We start from the raw sequence: 19,084 nt of genomic DNA on the forward strand, positions 1-19,084 counted from the left end.
TAGTACTAAATTCAGTTAGTATTTACTATTTTAACATGGCAAAAGATTTGACCAATCTCTTGTTTTTAACCAGTTCCCACCCAGCCTATAGCCAAATGATGGCAGAATGGGACTTTTGTCATTCCGGGTCGACATCATATGACATCCTCCCAGGAATGTGCCACACTCCACTGGACACAGCTGATGAATGATCACTGTACTGGTCTGCTGCCGGTACCATTTGATCGCTGTAACCAATCACAGCAGATTACATGACAATTGTAAACAATGAATGGCTTCCTTTCATGCCATCCATTGTGTAAAATGTGTTGCAAGCTGTGATTGGTCACAGTGATCACATGGTAAAGACAGGGCCAATCACAGCCCATCTGCACCATGTGATTAGCTGTGGTCAATCACAGCTAGTCACAACAAAACCCACCAAATGGATCAGTTTCATTGAGTAAAAATGGTTGCTTATGTAGTGGGGACATAATTGTGTATTAATGTAGTTATGTTCATATCAATGTTAAATCTGTGGACATTGCGATGGCTCAGTGTTTGGAGCCATCTACTGACACATGCACAGATATGGTGATTTTAAAACACGAAAGACTTTCATAGGAAGTGATGTTTGTTTTGATAAGAGGTTTGACTTTTGTTACCCAGGAGTCTGTGTGACCTACCCATGAATATGCAATGCATGCTGGGTAGGGGATAAAAGGAGCTGCAGCGGCCATACTTGGTCTCTTGGGACCATGCTGCCTGCCTGTGCGGAACTGTATTGAAGGTTCTCAGACACATTGGCAGTCACCGCGGAGTGCAAACCGGACCATTTGCGAGGTGACTTGACGGAGCCTGAGAGCTCGTGATCAGATTGATGAGGTTCGGAGACACTTGTCGGAGTAGCGGAGGACCGGATCCAGTCGATGGAGCGACACAGAGCATCTGGCCCAGCCTGAGCGAAACTGAGCAACTGACATTTAGTAGGCTTGAGGCCCGGTTTACTTTAATGCCCAAGTGTGATTACAAGTTCTTGGAGTTATACCTGGAGTATTCTGAGTTAACTTTCTCCACTTACCCCTTTGGATTACAATTACCTGAGGAACCATTTAAGCTAGCGAAGAAAGAAGATATAGGAGGAAATACTTTAAGTTAGGTCTCACGTAGACTTTAAGTAAGGGGAGCTCCCAGGTCTAGATAATAACATACTTGCATATTGTTTATTGTATCTGACTGTTGATTCATGCTGTACTGACGTTCTACGTTGGGATGGCTCCTGTGTGCTTCCTGTAATCACTTATTCGTTATACTTTCAGTAAAAGTATTTCTGGTTAAGAATACAAGTGTGTGGTCTGCTGTCTTTCCCTACCAGGTGGAGCCAGAGGATCCTGAGGGATTGATACAGGTACCTTATACTGTTTATATTGTACTGTATTATTATTGCACCACAGCTGTGCCAAGGGGACAGAGTTAGACAGAAAGGGGGTTTCTCAGAAGAGTGCAGGCCCAACTCAAATTAGCAGCTCCTTCAGGTGTCAGTGCTACACTTATACCAATAAAATTCACTGTTATCAGCAATCATAATGTTAATATGTACTATGGCGACACTGTATTTCTCTGGTCACAGTGTGTTAGAAAAATAATAAATTCAAAATACCTGTAAGTATTACACTTACACATTACTTAGCATTCATGCACTTAACTTGGAAAGTATATCAGACGCTAGGTCCACTTCAGGTTTGAAAATTATTTTTGAGCTTTAAAATGGTAATATAATCTGCTAAAACAAAATAAATCACAAATTGCAGGGCCCTCTACCACTAGGCATAGATTGCAGGGCTCTCTACCACCAATTATAAATTGCAGGACTCTCTATCACCAGTCAAAAATTACAGGTCCCTCTAACACAAGCGACACATTGCAGGTCCCTCTAACACAAGCCATACATTGCAGGTCCCACTAACACCAGTCATACATTGCAGGTCCCGCTAACACCAGTCATACATTGCAGGTCCCTCTACCACCAGTCATACATTGCAGGTCCCTCTACCACCAGTCATACATTGCAGAGCCCTCTACCACCAGTCATACATTGCAGGGCAATCTACCACCAGTCATACATTGCAGGTCTCTCTACCACCAATCATACATTGCAGGGATGTTTACCACAAGTCATACTTTGCAGGTCTCTCTACCATCAATCATACATTGCAGGGATGTCTACCACTAGTCATACACTGCAGGTCTCTCTACCACCAGTCATACATTGCAGGGCTCTCTGCCAACAGTCATACATTGCAGGGCCCTCTACCATCAGTCATACCTTGCAGGGCCCTCTACCAACAGTCATACATTGCAGGGCCCTCTACCAACAGTCATACATTGCAGGGCCCTCTACCAACAGTCATACATTACAGGGCCCTCTATCAATGGCTCCAATGTTGTTCTGTGTTGAAACATTGGAAGGCACATGACTAAAATAAGAAATTTATGCATGAATTATTTTCAGAGCAGATCAGGGAATAGGGTATCACACTGTTATCAATCAAAGGGAAAAGAAAAAAAATGTCTGTTTGTATTTTAACAAAATATCAGCTTCGACCCATGGTAAAATATCATGTGAGACGTTTCTGAGATGTAACAGTGATTTATTATCTCACCGTAGTGTGATCAATATTATCAGCTCATGATCTTTGTTTTATGATCGCCTTGGAGATAAATTTCATGTTGTATTAAAATGTAACTTTTTTAAAAACACAAAAAGGGAAGACTATTATCCATGCAGTTCCAGTGCACGTGCCGTTTTGATCTGAACATTCCAGCGTTACAATTCATTGTGCCTTGGCGTAATAGTGATTAGAACTTACTACTGTTTTTCAGGGCTTGGGTTCTGAGTTCAAATCCTGGTATTTACTTATCTGCATGGCATTTGTATTTTGAGAAACAAATTAGTAAGCTATTCTCCTTTTGACTAAACAGACCCTAGAATATGTGTGTTTTTTTACTGTATGTTAGGGACATCTACACCCTATTGTTGTAGTGACTGAAATGGAATATGTTTGCTCAATTTAAAGCATATCTAGATGAATAAAAATCAATATATTCTAGTTTACCTATACTTAAGCTGGCAATGGCTGCGTTTGTTTGTTTTTTTTTTTTTTTTCAGACCACTTTGGATGTAGGAGCAATGAAGACAACTTTGGACAGCAGCACTGAGATTTAGATACCTGACTAACAAATTAAAGCAGAATTTAAAGGCAAGAATACTTACCTTAGTTCCAACTGTCCAACGCCTGCGATATTCCTCGCTGGCACTGGAATCTTCTCCCCGGCTTTTTCCGGGTGCCAGTCTTTGGCCTGTGTATATGCAGGAGTGCAGTCATCCTCATTGCTCATTCTACAGGGGGATTTCATTCTATGGGGAATTGCAAACAGACAGGTAAGTGTTTTTTTAATTGCAGAAGAGCAAATTTGTGTCCACAATTTTTAATTTTTCAACTTTAGTTTTATTATAAACTGAACTCCATCTAACACTTTTTTTATGCAGTTAGAGCAACAGTTTTTATTTCTTTCAAGATAAAGGTTTTACATAAATAAATAAAAGCTGATCATTGTAAGCACCTCTGACAGTGGTAAATGGTTTGTCTCAATCCTCCTACTGCTTTTTTTGTTGGACAGCTTTTTCTGTTAAAAGAAATTGAAAAATAGTAGACTGACTGGTGGGATCACCAGGTGAAAATACAGTAAAGGAAAAAGCTTAAAATATAAACCATATTTAACGCAGTGCTCCCTCCTATCCTATACAGCCATGGAAGCTGTCATCTTAGCGTTGGTTTGATCTGAAGTTGCCATGGACCTGGACATCAATTATGACACTAGCCATCTGATGGCTTGACAGTTCGGTTGAGAATACAAGCAACTGTGACAGTTATTATTTATGGCATGACTTTAATGTACCTGGTTTGGTAAGCGGTAATATATTACATTTCTGTTTTTGGGAGTACATACGCTATAAGTTGAAGAAAATGCATTTGATTGATACACAAATTTAGGTGCTGAGACAAATGTAGGTGAGACAGTTATCTTTGACATTATCACAGCATCCCATGAATAAAGAGGTCCATGTTGCATGCTCTACCTTTTCTCCTATTTGATGCTGATAACACTGGTCTACAAATGTTGGGAAATTATCGACCTCCGAGATACAATGTGCTAATTCTTACATAATTTGATTAGATGAATTAGAAAACAGGTGATAAAGGTGCTGCTTGGCTAAAATTAGAAACCAATGAGCTTCCAGGTTTTATTACCAAAGCTTAATGTGACAAGCTGGGGTTAGAAGCTCATTGGTTTCTATGCAGAAGTGTGCCTGATTTTGCACTTTCCAGCTTTAGTAAATAAACCCCATTGTGTACTTAAAATTGGGGTATGCCTGGTATAAGCACCTGAACGACCACAACATACAGTTGTAATACTGACATAAAATCACACACATAGATTGGACTTGATGGACTTGAGACTTTTTTCAACCTCGCCTACTATGTAACTATGTAATTATGTAACTGTGAGTATATTTGCCTACAAGGGAGTAAGGTATCTGATGATCATGATACCTCCTAACTTCTCGACAAAGTATGTTAGAACAATATAACTGGTACCACATGGAACTGTATACATTTATCTTCACTTTGAGACTAAGTATTATTACCTGACCGTAATTTATTTTTCTTTTATTGTAAGGTACATTTGTCTTGGTCAGATCTATGCATCATACAGTTATATCTGGTGGCTTGTGAAAGTGTCATTGCCTAACATTTCTGAGAAACACTTGCATGATATTTGCGATCAGAAGCCAAGATTCCTTGAAACTGTATAAGCAATGCAGATAACTTCTGATACATTTGTGGTGAGGTTACATTTCCACCTCAAAACTGCAGTATGACGGCAATGGTAAAAAAGTCATACCACCTATGTTTTGGATGCAAAATAGGGGATCAGGACAAGTGTTGGGCCTCTCATTATTGTTGCATTACATCTGCAACTTATCTGCGTCATTGGCTAAATAAGAAGAAAAGTTCCATGCCTTTCGCAGTCCCAATAATGTGGAGGGAGCATGAAAATGCTACATGAAAAACCAATAAATGAATGGAAAGTTATGTTATTGGTATCAATAAAAAGATACATTTATGATGATGGGTGTGGCACCATTCTCATTGTTATATCACATTTTACATAAAAGTTATGGAGCCTAAATGCACATCCCCCTCGAAATTTTGAATTATTTTGATGAAATTTTGACCTGAAGCTGTATTTTAGAAACTGGAGCCAATTAACACTCAGGACATAAAGAGGAATTGCAGTCTGCTCACATAAATTGTAATAAAAACAGGGCTCGAAATTTCAAGTCCTGAACCATTATCCAGGCCTTAAGAGTTACTCACCACCAGTTGACCCACCCAACCCCTCCCCTAATTCCACCCCTAATTCCACCCCTATACACTCCCTTGTAAATTATCCCATGAAATTACAATGTTAAATGTTTTAAGCAGAGTTTAGCTCCAAAAATAAATATTAATAACAACTTTAACAATATTAACATAAAGCATATCAGTACCCATCAGTGCAGCCTCACTGTGCCCATCAAATGCAGCTTTACAGTGCCCATCAATGCACTCTAACTGTGCCCATCAATGCACTCTCACTGTGCCCGTCAATGCAGCCCCCACTCTGCCCATCAATGCAGCCTCACTGTGCCCATGAATGCAGCCTCACTATGCCCATCAATGCACTCTCACTGTGTTCATCATTGCAGCCCCACTGTGCCCATCAAATGCGGCTTTACAGTGCCCATGAATGCAGCCTCACGTTGCCCATCAAAGCAGCCTCAATGTGCCCATCAAATGCGGCCTCACTGTGCCCATGAATGCAGCCTCACTATGCCCATCAATGCACTCTCACTGAGCCCATCATTACAGCCTCACTGTGCCCGTGAATACAGTCTCACTGTGCCTATGAAAGCAGCCTCGCTGTGCCCATGAATGCAGCCTCACTGTGCCCATGAATACAACCTCACTGCCAGTGAATGCAGCCTCGCTGTGCCTGGGAACGCTGCCTCACTGTGCCAATAAATGCAGCCTCACTGCCCGTAAATGCAGCCTCACTGCCTGTGAATGCAGCCTCACTGTGCCCGTGAATTCAGCCTCACTGTGTCCATCAAATGCAGCTTAACTGTGTCCGGGAATGCAGCCTCACTGTGCCCATGAATGCAACCTCACTGCCCGTGAATGCAGCCTCACTGTGCCCCTGAATGCAGCCTCACTGTGCCCCTAAATGCAGCCTCACTGCCCGTAAAAGTAGCCTCACTGCCCATGAATTCAGCTTCACCCTACCCATAAATGCAGCCTCACTGTGCCCGTGAATGCAGTCTTAGCCTCAGCCCATCTAAATGCAGCCTCAGCCCATGAATGCAGTCTCATTCATTGTACATCATTTTTTTTGTACAATTCTTCTTTAAGGGGGCGTGGCAGGGGTGTGTTCTATGCCTACATACTTTTTCCGATAGGTGTCCCTCATTCCCCTTTCAGAAAGTTGGGAGGAATGCAATATACATAGTACTGAGCCAAAATAGAAATAACTATGGCGTGACAGCATAAGACATTTTTGTCTGTATTTGTCCAAAACACAAACAACATACAGTGTAAAATTAAACGGTAGTGAAAAAACCTATCTGCGTACATGAATGTCATCTTAATGATAAAATATGAATTCAATGTTTTGTCAGTAATGCAGATATGATTGTTGTTTAGATGGAGGGCATCTGCCCTCTGCTGTATAAAATTGGGATTTGTTTCATTCTGCCGTATATCTGCGTGTTTGCAGAAGTTTTATATTCAGTGTTATTACAAATTGGAAAACAAAGGAAAGCTGGAGCTGGGCTTTAAATGTATATTTTCACAAAATTCTTTTTATTTATTAGGTTACCTTCAAGTAATAGTTAATTTTCTTGGGCCAGAAAAGTTGTTACTCAGTATAGTAAGACCAAACAACCATTTTTTGTAATGCAATTTTGCAATTTTTAAATTTTTTTTTCAAATCTGCTATCTCTACTATCTTTTCTCAAATAATGGACGCTTTGATATGGGAATACATACCCTTGCTGTTTATTACAAATATTTATTACTTTTTCCTATTTTTTTCTGTTTTCTAACGGGCACACCCCCACGTTCAACCTCAAATCACCGGTTGCATGTCACTTATGGGTATCTGCTGCATATTTTACCTTTTGGATGAATTCTGCTAAAAAAATGTGGAACACTCTACCAATGTACTTTGTTAGATTATGTATTGTTTTTTGTATTTGTATATGCTTATATGTCTCCCCCCCCTCCTCTTTTTTAGAACAGCTATTAAGCTCCCGATGAAGCATTCATATGCGAAACATGTAGAGCAAGCGTGTTACTACATACCATACACTGTTGCAGGACTAATATGATGGACTAATATGATGTTTGGTATCATTTTTTTCTGCTGTTTTAGAGAGTAAAAGCAACAACACAGTTTTGCATGTATTGACTTTGCAAAATAACGTTTTAATGAAAATTCCCTTTTGTAACTTTTGTTTAATAAATGATTATGTTATTTTTATAATTGGTGCCTATAAAGTACATTTTTTCTCCTTTATGTGCTTTTTGATCTAAAATTTGATTAACCTCCTTATTCAGTTGTTTTAATATGAAATTGTCTTATTTACTAAGCATTTTCAAGACATATGGGCCATATAGGCCTAACGTATACCCACGCAAGCATTCCATGGTTAAAACTGTACTCTAAACAGCTGAAATACATTCATATACAGTATATGGGAGCTGTCAAATGATTTGTATTGCTGCCCATCCAGTCCTGAGATTTGCACAGCCACGCTATCTTGAACTTGCTCTGCTGCAGTTAAGCAATAAAGCTAGGTAATCTTTCTGCTCCCAACCTGTGATTGGGCATTTGAGGAGCAGAAGCAGTTAATCTCCTGTCGGCATGTTCTGTGTCAGCACATGAGCACACGGCTGATTGGTCCTTGGTGCTGCCCCTGCCTCGCTGCGCAGAGGATTAAGCAGGAGGCTTATACTAAATCATTTTCAGTTACTTACACTAGCAGAAGTTAACTATACATTTCAGAGTTATTTAAAAAATTACCAAATTGCTTTTTATCTGCCTAAGTTCATCTTTATTAAATAATAAAAATACATATGGTAGTAGTTTTAACTGACAGGAAAGTGAAAAGTGTATACATAGAGTGGTAATTATGGATGAATGGACCATTTATGGCTAAAATTGCTGTTGCCACAAAAATTTCTATCTTTATTGAGCACAAAAACTCAAACTTTCACTGCTTAGGAAAAATAAGAAATTCCCCATTTTACTGATTGAACTGCTTATGCAAAAAATTTTCTACTCTTCCACTTTTTTCTTTATTTTTGTTTTTGGGGGTGTAATATGGGTCTTTTATTTTATTTTATTTTATCTAGTGTTGCATGTGTATTTTCTTTCCCATTTTTATACTTTTTGATTATTTGTGTCTTGTGGGGGCTATTTACTAAAACTGGAGAGTGCAAAATCTGGTGCAGCTCTGCAGAGAAACCAATCAGCTTCCAGGTTTTATTGTCAGAGCTTAATTGAACAAGCTGAAAACTGATTTGCTACCATGCACAGCTGCAACAGATTTTGAGTGCTCCAGTTTTAGTAAATTTCCCCCATTGTGCTCTAATCTTTTATTCAAACATTTTTTTGCTGGCTAACTTTTCTTTCTCTGGAAAAAGTAACTGAGGCTAATGATAGATGATTTTATGTCACAATAGACAGATGCAGAATAGTTAAAAACAGCTTAGTAAACCTCAGAATTATTTAACCGCTTGCCGACCGGGCCATAGCCGAAAGACGGCTACAGCGTGGTCAGCTTATTCTGGGAGGGCGTCCATGGACATCCCCCCAGAATGTAACTCTCGTGTGCCCCCTGGGGCGCGCTCCTGGAAATATCCATGACCACCGGGTCCAGAAGACCAGGCGCATCATGGATCACAGTAAATGGCCGCTGCTAGTGGCCGTTTACCACGTGATCGCCCCGTCAAGTGACCAAGCGATCACTTGTAAACAAACCGGCATCATGTCATGACACCAGTGTCTCCCTCCCCTCTCTGTACCGATCAGTACAGTGCGAGGGGAGAGATTGTTTGTAGCAGCGCTGTGGGCTGGATCTGTACTGCCCACAGCGCTGCTCAGTGCCAATACTCTGCAGCACTCTGCCCATACTTTGCAGTACTCTGCCCATACTCTGCAATAATCTGCAATACTCTACAATAATCTACAATACTCTGCCAATACTCTGCTAATACTCTGCAATACTTTGAAATACTCTGCAATACTCTGCCATTACTCACCAATACTCTGCTAGTACTCTGCCGATACTCTGCAATACTCGCCAATACTCTGCCAATACTCTTCCAGTAATCGCCAATACTCTGCCAATACTCGCCAATACTCTGCAATAAATTTTAACAGAAACAAAGAATTTTCAGTCTTTTTTGATTTGTAGCACAAAAAAGAAAAAAAAAAAACAAGCAGTGATTAAATACCACCAAAAGAAAGCTCTATTTGTTTGAAAAAAAAAGGACAAAGATTTCATATAGGTACAGTGTTGCATGACTGAGTAATTGTCATTCAAAGTGTGAGAGCACAGAAAGCTGAAAATTGGTCTGGTTAGGAAGGGGGTTTAAAGCGGTGTTGTACCCAAATTTTTCAACATATCTTAGCCCATTCTGTTACTGTCATTAATGCTCAAATGCCCCTTAAAAAAAATTATTGCGCTGTAATTACCTTATTATTTTAATTTGTATTTGAACTTCCGGTCTCTCCTCCCGTGGGAGTTTTTCGCCTTTCCCCGGCTCCGCAAAGTCCCCTGGGAGCTTATTCTGAGTCTTCCCAAGATTCTGTGCGGAACGTCGTCATGCCGAAATATGTTTGATTGCCATCACAACGGGGCGGGACCTACCAACGACGCCGCCGTTGTGATGGCAACCCGGAATTCTACGGCGCTGCTTGCTGTTATACAATGAGCATGCACGGGATCGAGCGGTGAATGCTGGGAGCATAGCATTCACTGCTCCTGGAAATAAATGCTTGTGGGCTTCAAATTCCCACAAGCAAAATGAAAACCGCCAGGATGAATTAGTATAACATCTACTTGCGGACGAAATCGGAAAGTGGGGGAAAGATTAAACACAAAACGTGAGTACTATCTTTACATTAGTAAAGTATATCAATGACCCAGAAAAAAAAAAAAGATTGGTCAATGGAATCCCACTTTAAGTGCCCAGTGGTCAAGTGGTTAAAGAACCCTTAAACATCAAAAAACATTTTAAAGCCAAACTCTGGGTAAACTTTGTCCAGCCTATGCTCTCACACATTCACAAGCTTTATTATAAAAAAAAACCCTTTCAAAGTTCTTCTGTCACTTAAGTCCATCGTCATGTGTCCCATGCTGGAGCTTCATCTGTAATCATGAAGGAAAACCTTGTCCGCCGGGTGACGTCACTTCTGGTCACGGCCGAGACCAGAAGTCTTTGTGTTTGACACGTTTTTTCATGTATGCTGCTGGCTCTGCCATTTTTTAGATATTATCTTGTATATTTTAAATAAAAGAGCTATGATTTGTTAAACTACTACACTATGGAGGCTCTTTTATCCTTTATGTAACATCCTGGATCTGGAGATAATATTGGAAGAGTTTGTTGTGGAACGTGGACCACCATATGGGAAAACATCCATCTATCCTTTGAGGCTGCAGTTGTTTCTTATCCCACTGGGATATTTCCATTGAGGAGGAAGACAGCACAGTTCACCAGGATCCAACATCTTGATGCATGACATTGACTAGCCCCATTGGGGTTTATCTTTAAGGTAAGAGGCAAAACACACTGGGTGTGGATAGTTGGAGGTTATCTAAAGGCTATCATATTTTATCCTGCTGATTTGCACTTGGACACTTTTTTCTCCTCCCTCCTCCCTCCTCCCTCCTGTTTTTTTGCACTTATTTTGCACAATTGAAGAGACTATCAATCATTGTGATATTTGATACACATTTTTTATTGTCATTTGGACTATTTTTTGATGATATATGATTGCACTTTTGCACATTGACATAGGATTTATTTTTTGAATTTGCACTTAATTTTATATATAGCACTTTATATTTTTTTAGTATTGGTTATAGTATATAGCACTGCTTCACTTTACTATTTACATATCTGTTGGTGCTGGTGACACTTTAGAAGTTCAGCAGCTATATACACCTTGATTTACACTACTTTAATCGTCAACATTTTTAGTAGCGCATAAGTACTTCATAAAAAAAAAAATTCATCCCCACATTATACTCTCAGAAAAGAGACTTTTATAAGTCACTGATAAACCAGATGGGCTTAGCTGAAAATCCAGATTGAGTGCACTACATTCCTCTTTGCATGACACTGTATGCACTGACATGAGTTTTGATGTATTTCCATTGATTTCAATGGAGAGCATGGAAAGCGTATGGAAAAAAAATGCATAGGTGAGAATAGGCTGTTTTGCCAACCTCTAATGATGATATGTGATAATGAATTGCACAGTAATGTCTGTTATAGGTCATGCACAATAGATGTGTGTATGGTCAAATACATAAAGATCCTTACTTGATTTACCCAGATGCGTGTTATTACTGCGGAGCCAAATTTCCAGAAACAATGGAACAAGTCTTTTATATATTTTTTCTTGTAAAATTGATCAGCCTGGGCTTTCTACTAGTATTCATATTTTTAATTATTGTTGCTTAATCCAGATTAAGCTGCAGTGATGGGCGAATATCCTTTATTTTCTCTGGTTCCCTTGGTTTAAACACCAGGGTGCTAGTAATGTTGGGAATTATTTATCCACAAAGAGTTGTTTTCTTTTTTTTTTTTTTTTGGAAGAGGTGCAGTTTGCCCGATACATGGAGTTCATTTATTAATGGAAGTAATTCTTGATCTCATGGTGGATGTTGAAAGAGCAAGTCAATGTATTTATCGTTACACACTAAAGTCATACTAGACGATAATGGAAATGTTCTGATTATTTATTATCTTTTTTCCTTAAGCTGTTAAAGACCATGATAACTTTATTTATTACCATTGTGTCAAATCAATAAGCACTTAATATTGCACCAGAAGCACATAATTTAATCACTTGAGAAATTAAAAATGATCTTGATGTGCATGATCTCACCTACTGTTGAAAGCCTAAACTCCATCAAAAGATAGGATGGCAATCTGTCAAAAAAGCAGTAAAATTAGATTATAAAACAAAACTCAACAAATAGTAAAACATTTATTTTAAATGGGAGAACTCAGGTCAATAGTTATAATAAATGTTATAGTACAAGGCATCATTAATTACTGACAGCAATATGAAAGCATTTCTACTGGGAAATATTGCTAAAGAAACAGTAAAAATGAGCAATGTTTTGTAATGCAGTCTGTAATTTATTATGACTGTATATCAGAATGAACATATAAACAGACACATTCACATACAAACACGTGCCGGTAACTTGGGTAGTGCTTTTGCATGTTTTTATTTCCTTCCTTCCTTCTTTTCTTTCATCCTTTCTTCCCTCCTTATATCTTTCCTTCCTTTCTTCCTTCTTTTCTTCCATCCTTCCTTCCTTCCTTTCTTCTTTTCTCCCTCCCGTCCTCCCTTCCTCAACTTTTTCCTTCCTCCCTCCCTCCCTTTCTCCCTTCCTTCCTAAATGATAAATACAACATGCTTTTTTATAGTAAAGTAAATGGGACATAGTGCATCTGATTATTTCAGATATAAATTTCTATCCAGCAGGTAATAATCTGCTTGCTACAGGTTTCCCATTGTATTCTTAAAGTGGTTCTAAAGGCTCAATGTTTTTTTACCTTCATGCATGAAGGTAAAAAACCTTCTGTGTGCAGCATGCCCCCCATCCCCCTAAAAATGTACCTGAGCTCCATCGTAATCCAATGATGTGCACAAAAGTCTGAGCTCTTCAGGGACTCTCCCTTCTCATTTGCTGAGACAGCAGTAGGAGCCATTGGCTCCTGCTCCTGTCAATCACAGCCAGTGAGCCAATGAGAAGTGAAAGAGGGGACGGCTCTGTGTCTGATGGACAGGCAGAGCAGTGGCTTCGGTGTGAGCCTGTCCAGATGCCACAACAGCAAGCTATTTGCAAGCTGTGGGGGCACTTGGCAGAAGGGTGGAACCACGAGAGCCGACAGGGGACCACTGCACAGAGCAGGTAAGTATGACATGTTTGTTATTTTTAAAAGAAAAAAAAATTGACTTTAAGTTTTTTTTACTGAAAAACTATTGTATTTAAATGTTGATTGCCCCAGTTTAAAGTGGTATTAATCTCAAGTGGTAATTATAAAGTTGTATTAATCTCAAAAATTAAAATGTATTATATTGCAGGTGAACTATTCTTAGATGTTGTGGCAATGTAGCCACCAATGTAGGTGGCAATGTAGTTTTTAATTTTTCGGCTTTTATTTTCCCCTTTATGTTCATCTGTTGATACTAAATGTAAGCTCGTGCTCAGCTTTAATTTGTTAGTCAAGTCCTTCTAAATACATATACACTACCCTTTCCCAAGCTTGACAATACTGCTGTTCAAGGGTGTCTCCGTTGCACCTTCATCCAAAGTGGACACTATCTAAGACAAGAAGTGAGTTACTGGCTAGATCACCAGGTGAAAATAAAAGGGGAAAAATCTACACATCTAAGGATTGCTAAGCTGCAATATATTACATTTTTGCTTTTGGATTTATTAGTGCTTTAAACTTCCATGTACAGTACAGGGAGTTCAACTATGTATATATGTACAGAAAGTCGGTTGATTTAGCAGGAACAAGGCCAACATTTGGTATGTGTATACCACTGTCTGTTCGCTCTAACAACTGGCTTCTGTCAAACGGTCATGCTGGGAAACCAGCATTTGATCAGCACTTGCAGCCAATGGCTACAAGCGCTGATCTGCATATTTCGACTTAGGGTGGGGAGCCGCCGCTCATAGAATACAAACACACAGAGGGAGAGATTCGCGCATCAACATCACTTGTGTTGAAGCGGGAATCTGTGAAGTATTTTTGTTCAACCCTTCTTTAGACTTTGGGGTTGATTTATTAAAGGCAAATAGGCTGTTCACTTTTTAAGGGAATTCCCTCTTAGGTTGAAGAATGAGATAAAGCTTTGCTGACTTGCTTCACCCAATCATGCACAAGCAAAAAGACAGTTTTTTGCGGTTTTTTTATATATATTTTTTTAATTCCCCTGTTTTTCTTTGTAAGGTTAATTTTCCTCACTAATGTAAGGGAAAGTTCCCTTGCAATGTGAACAGCCTATTTACTTTTAGCAAATCAAGCTCAAAGAGTCAATTGAATGACTCCTCTCCACTTTCCCCTCATCCTGAATGCTCTGCTCAGGTAGGACCATATAGAATTTCAATAAAAGAAAGAAAGAGATGATGAAAGCAAACAGCTTTGGCTGTGCTCTCAATTTAGAAAACCCATAGTGCTCTCTGAGGCCAGTGTCATGGTTATATCCTGTATTTAATTTGAAAAGGAAACATTTTATATAAATAACAAAAAATGTTTATTTGGAATCAAAATACAGAATCAAATATATATACTTGAGGGCTGCCCTGTAGCAGTATATTTGCTATGGGGCAGTCCAGAAATGGAAACTCTCATTTGGAATTTTTTCCTGCCAAGAAAGTAGGAGCTGATTTAACAATTTGTTTTTTTGTACTGTTCACAAAGAGGTAGGCATCAAAGAGGGCAGCACAGTGGGTGGCACAGTGGTGTAGTGGTTAGCACTCTCACCTAGCAGTAAGAAGGGTCACAGGTTCAAATCCCCACCACGACCCTACCTGCCTTTAGTTTGCATGTTCTCCCTGTGCCTGCGTGGGTTTTCTCTGGGTACTCCGGTTTCCTCCCACAATCCAAAGACATGCAGGTAGGTTAATTGGCTTCTGTCTTCTGTCCAAAATTTACCCTAGTATATGAATGGGGACCTTGGATTGTGGGCTCCTTGAGGGTAGGGACTGATGTGAGTGTGCAATGTACAGGGATGGGGGCAATTGTAGACACTTACTCAGGTTGAACTGGATGGACTGGTGTCTTTATTCAACCTTACTAACTATGAAAGAGAGATTTTGACAGCATAGCCAATAGAAAGGTCAACACATTTTGTCCATTATACTGTCAGAAAGAATTGGACCATCTGGACTGCGATACCATGAAGTGGTTATAAGTACAGGTTACAACTTGCACTCCTTGCCTGAAGAAAATTGTTCAAAACATGGGACAGATTAGTAGCAGCAATTCCATTCTGGCCAAGGAGGACATGGTTTTCACAGTCTATGAAGTTGTTGATAGCCCAACTTCTTTTTCCTCTTAGACAAGATCCACATTTTAACTTTCATCTGGCTTTCAAATGGACCAAATCTTTTGGCAAGTATCTTCAGCAACTTATTATATTATTATTTTACAGGATTTATATGGGCCAACAGTTTGCGTATCACTTTACAATCTAGAGGGAGACAATACAGCAACAATACTATTCAATATAAGCAGGTTAGGGGGGCCTGCTCTTGCGAGCTTACACTCTAATAGGGAAGGGTTGAAACAAAAGGTAGTAACTGTGAGGGATGAGCAGATGGGAGAAGTAGAAGATTCGGGACAGTGAGTTTGAGACAGATTGAGGTAGTAAGTGAGGATGGGAGGGGCTCTGGAGAAGTCCTGGAGATGAGCATGGGAGGAGGAGACAAAGGAACTAGAGAGCAGGAGGTCTTGGTAGGAGCGGAGAGGACTGTTTGGGTGATATTTGGAGACAAGATTGGTGATGTAGCTCAGGATGCGTGTCCCTTAGACATAGTACCGCCATCAGTACCGCTAAACAGGCCCGCCACTAATACCTTCATCGATATATCCAGACAAGCCCGCCACTAATACTGCCATCGGTATATCCACACAGGCCCACCACTAGTATCGCCATCGGTACCGCCACACAGGCCTGCCACTAATACCACCATCGGTATATCCACACAGGCCCGCCACTAGTACCGTCACACAGGCCCGCCAATAAGTACCGCCATCATGTCTCAAAGGGTTTACATACCCAAGGAGACATATGCCATCCTTACAATGTTGGATGATAAGAGCAGTGGGGAGCTCCCATTGTCCGACTCTGGATCAGAATACGAGCCAGTAGAGGTTAGAGGATCGGAATCCGAGTCAGAGGAGGAAACCGCCCCCCCCCCCCCCAAAAGAGTAAGGAGATCAGGACCAAGATCAGAAGATCAGCCTACCACCAGCAGCACCAGACTCCAGGAAGAGGATCCCATTACCATCACACACCCAACCCGAAGAATCCAGTCCTACCTTCCCAATGCCCTGGCAACCCCCTTATGGTTGCCTGCCAGCTCAGGGTCCTCTATAATCCCCCTTTTACTGCACAGCCAGGTGTGAAGCCCAACACCACAGATTTTTCAGAACTGGATTATTTTCATCTATTTTTCCCACAAGATTTGTTGCAGAATATGGTGGACCAAACCAATCTGTATGCAGAGCAATTTATTGCTGCCAACCCCAATTCATCTTACGCCCGCATGTTCTAGTGGCGACGTGTCACAATGGACAAACTGAAATAGTTTTTGGGCCTTACGTTCAATATGGGGCTTACAAAGAGAAACAAACTCCATGCCTACTGGTCCACCAAGCCCATCCACCACTCCATTCATTCTGCTGTCATGTCCAGGACACCCTACAACAGGATTATGCGTTTCCTACCTTTTAATGATAATTCGCAGTGCCTTCCCCAAGATCACCCCAACCACAACAAATCATACAAAATACGCCCCTAATAAATTATTTTTCCCAGCGATTTACTGAAGTGTTTATCCCGGAGTGTTTGTGTGGACGAATTCCTTATACATTTTACTGGTCGACTGCACTTCAAGCAGTATATCCCAAGTAAGCCAGGTAAGGGTTGAAATTGAATAAATTGTGTGATCGAGCCACTGGATATGTGTACACATTCCGGATTTATGAAGGCAAAGACTCCCAGCTCCAGCCCCGTGAGTGACCCACATATATTGGAACCAGTGGGAAAATTGGGAGATGGCATACCCCCTGTTCAAAAAAGGATACCAAAAAGGATACCATTTATAGGTAGACAATTATTAATAGAGCTTGCCCCCTTTTTGCCACCTTTACCGTAAACAAACCCTGGCCTGCAGTATCTTAAAAAAAAACAGGAAAAAAAATGTAAGGGCTTCCCACAAAAGCTATTGACAAAAAAATTCAAAACGGGGAATCGGCAATCATGAGAAATGAGGAAGTGTTGGCCATGAAGTGGAGGGACAAGCAAGATGTTATCCTCTCTACCAACCACAATGACACCTTGGTGGAGATCCAGAGAAGATGTGGCCCCGTTGGAAAACCTGAATGTGTCTACACTACAATCTGTACATGGGGAGGTGTGGACTTAAATTATCATATTCTATAACCATATTTGTCAACCTGAAAGTCCCGTTACTAGTATAAGAAAGTTGCATTTCATCTGTTTCATATGGCTATGTTCATTAAGTTTGTCTGCTACCAAAAGTCAACTGAAAACCAACAAATCACCTACCTCAAGTGTATTGAAGACATCGTCACTGCCTTTATTTACCAACGACACGCCCCAGGAAGCATTCGGCATGTGTGCTTTGGATGTGTATCTCTGCCTGTACTAACTATGCACAGTATTCCTGCCTGCTGCCTGGACGATTGGTTTTGCTGTCGCTGACCACGTCCCTGCCTGCTGCCCGGACCAATGCTCTCCTCTATGGACCACTGCACTACAAAAACCACAGGTAATCTTTTGTTATTTGGTATGTACATGCTATGTGTTGGAACTATGAAGGGCCTTCAAAAATGTAATCGGTAGTCATGCTATGTGTTAGAAATATCTTATAAATGGACAACTTTGTGTAAAAAAAATGTGTTTTCATTTTTTTCCCACATTTTACAAAAAGTTCTGGAAAAAAATGAACCGTTCAAAAGACTCATTATGCCTCAAAGTTTATATGTTGGGGTGTTTGCTTTCCAAAATGTGGTAATTTTGTGGGCAATTTCATTGTCCTGATGCTCCAGGGCCTTCAAAAGTGTAATAGGTGGTTGAGAAATGAGATGTGTAATTTATGCTTGTAGAACGCCTGAAGGTGCTACTTCAGTGTTGGGCCTCTGTATATGGCCAGCTGTGTAAAAGTCTCACACGTGTGGTATTACCATCCTCTGGAGGAGTAGCAGAATTTATTTTTGGATGTAGTTGCAAATTTGTATATGATGTGTGTGAGAAATAACCTGTTAATATGACAAGTTTGTGTAAAAAAAATAAAATAATAAATCCTTGATATTCCCAAGAATTGTGGGAAAAAATTACAACTTAAAAAAACTCACCATGCCTCCTACTAAATACCCTGGACTGTCTACTTTTCAAAAATGGGTCTTTTTTTTATACTTTCCTGGCTTGTTAGGGTCTCAAGAAATGAGATCATCATGAATACATCAGGTGGGATCGGGTTTGATCAATTTTCAGTGACTGGCTCCATGGCTTGAAGACTCTATCACTTTCACACAGACTATATAATATCCGCTAATTTGGGTTCTTTTTTTACCAAAGATATGTAGCAGTATACATTTTGGCCCAAACTTATGAAGAAAAATGACTTATTTGTAAAATTTTACAATAAAAACTAAACTAAAGTGTTTTTTTTTTTTCAAAATGTTTGCTTTTTTTTTTGCTTATATCGAAAAAAATGAAAAAAAAAAATAACAGCAGTGATTAAATACCACTAAAAGAAAGCTATATTTGTGAGAAAAAAATGATAAAAATGTTGTTTGGATGCAGTGTAGCATGACTGATTAATTGTCATTCAATGTGTGAGAGCACTGAAAGCACTGAAAATTGGTCTGGGCAGGAAGGTGCATAAGTGCATGGAGTAGGAGTGGTTAAAATTAATACGAGACTT

The sequence above is a fragment of the Lithobates pipiens genome, unplaced genomic scaffold (assembly GCF_037356315.1).
Source record: "Lithobates pipiens isolate NorthernLeopardFrog02 unplaced genomic scaffold, aLitPip1_a1.2 Scaffold_3, whole genome shotgun sequence".
Classification (NCBI taxonomy): Eukaryota; Metazoa; Chordata; class Amphibia; order Anura; family Ranidae; genus Lithobates; species Lithobates pipiens.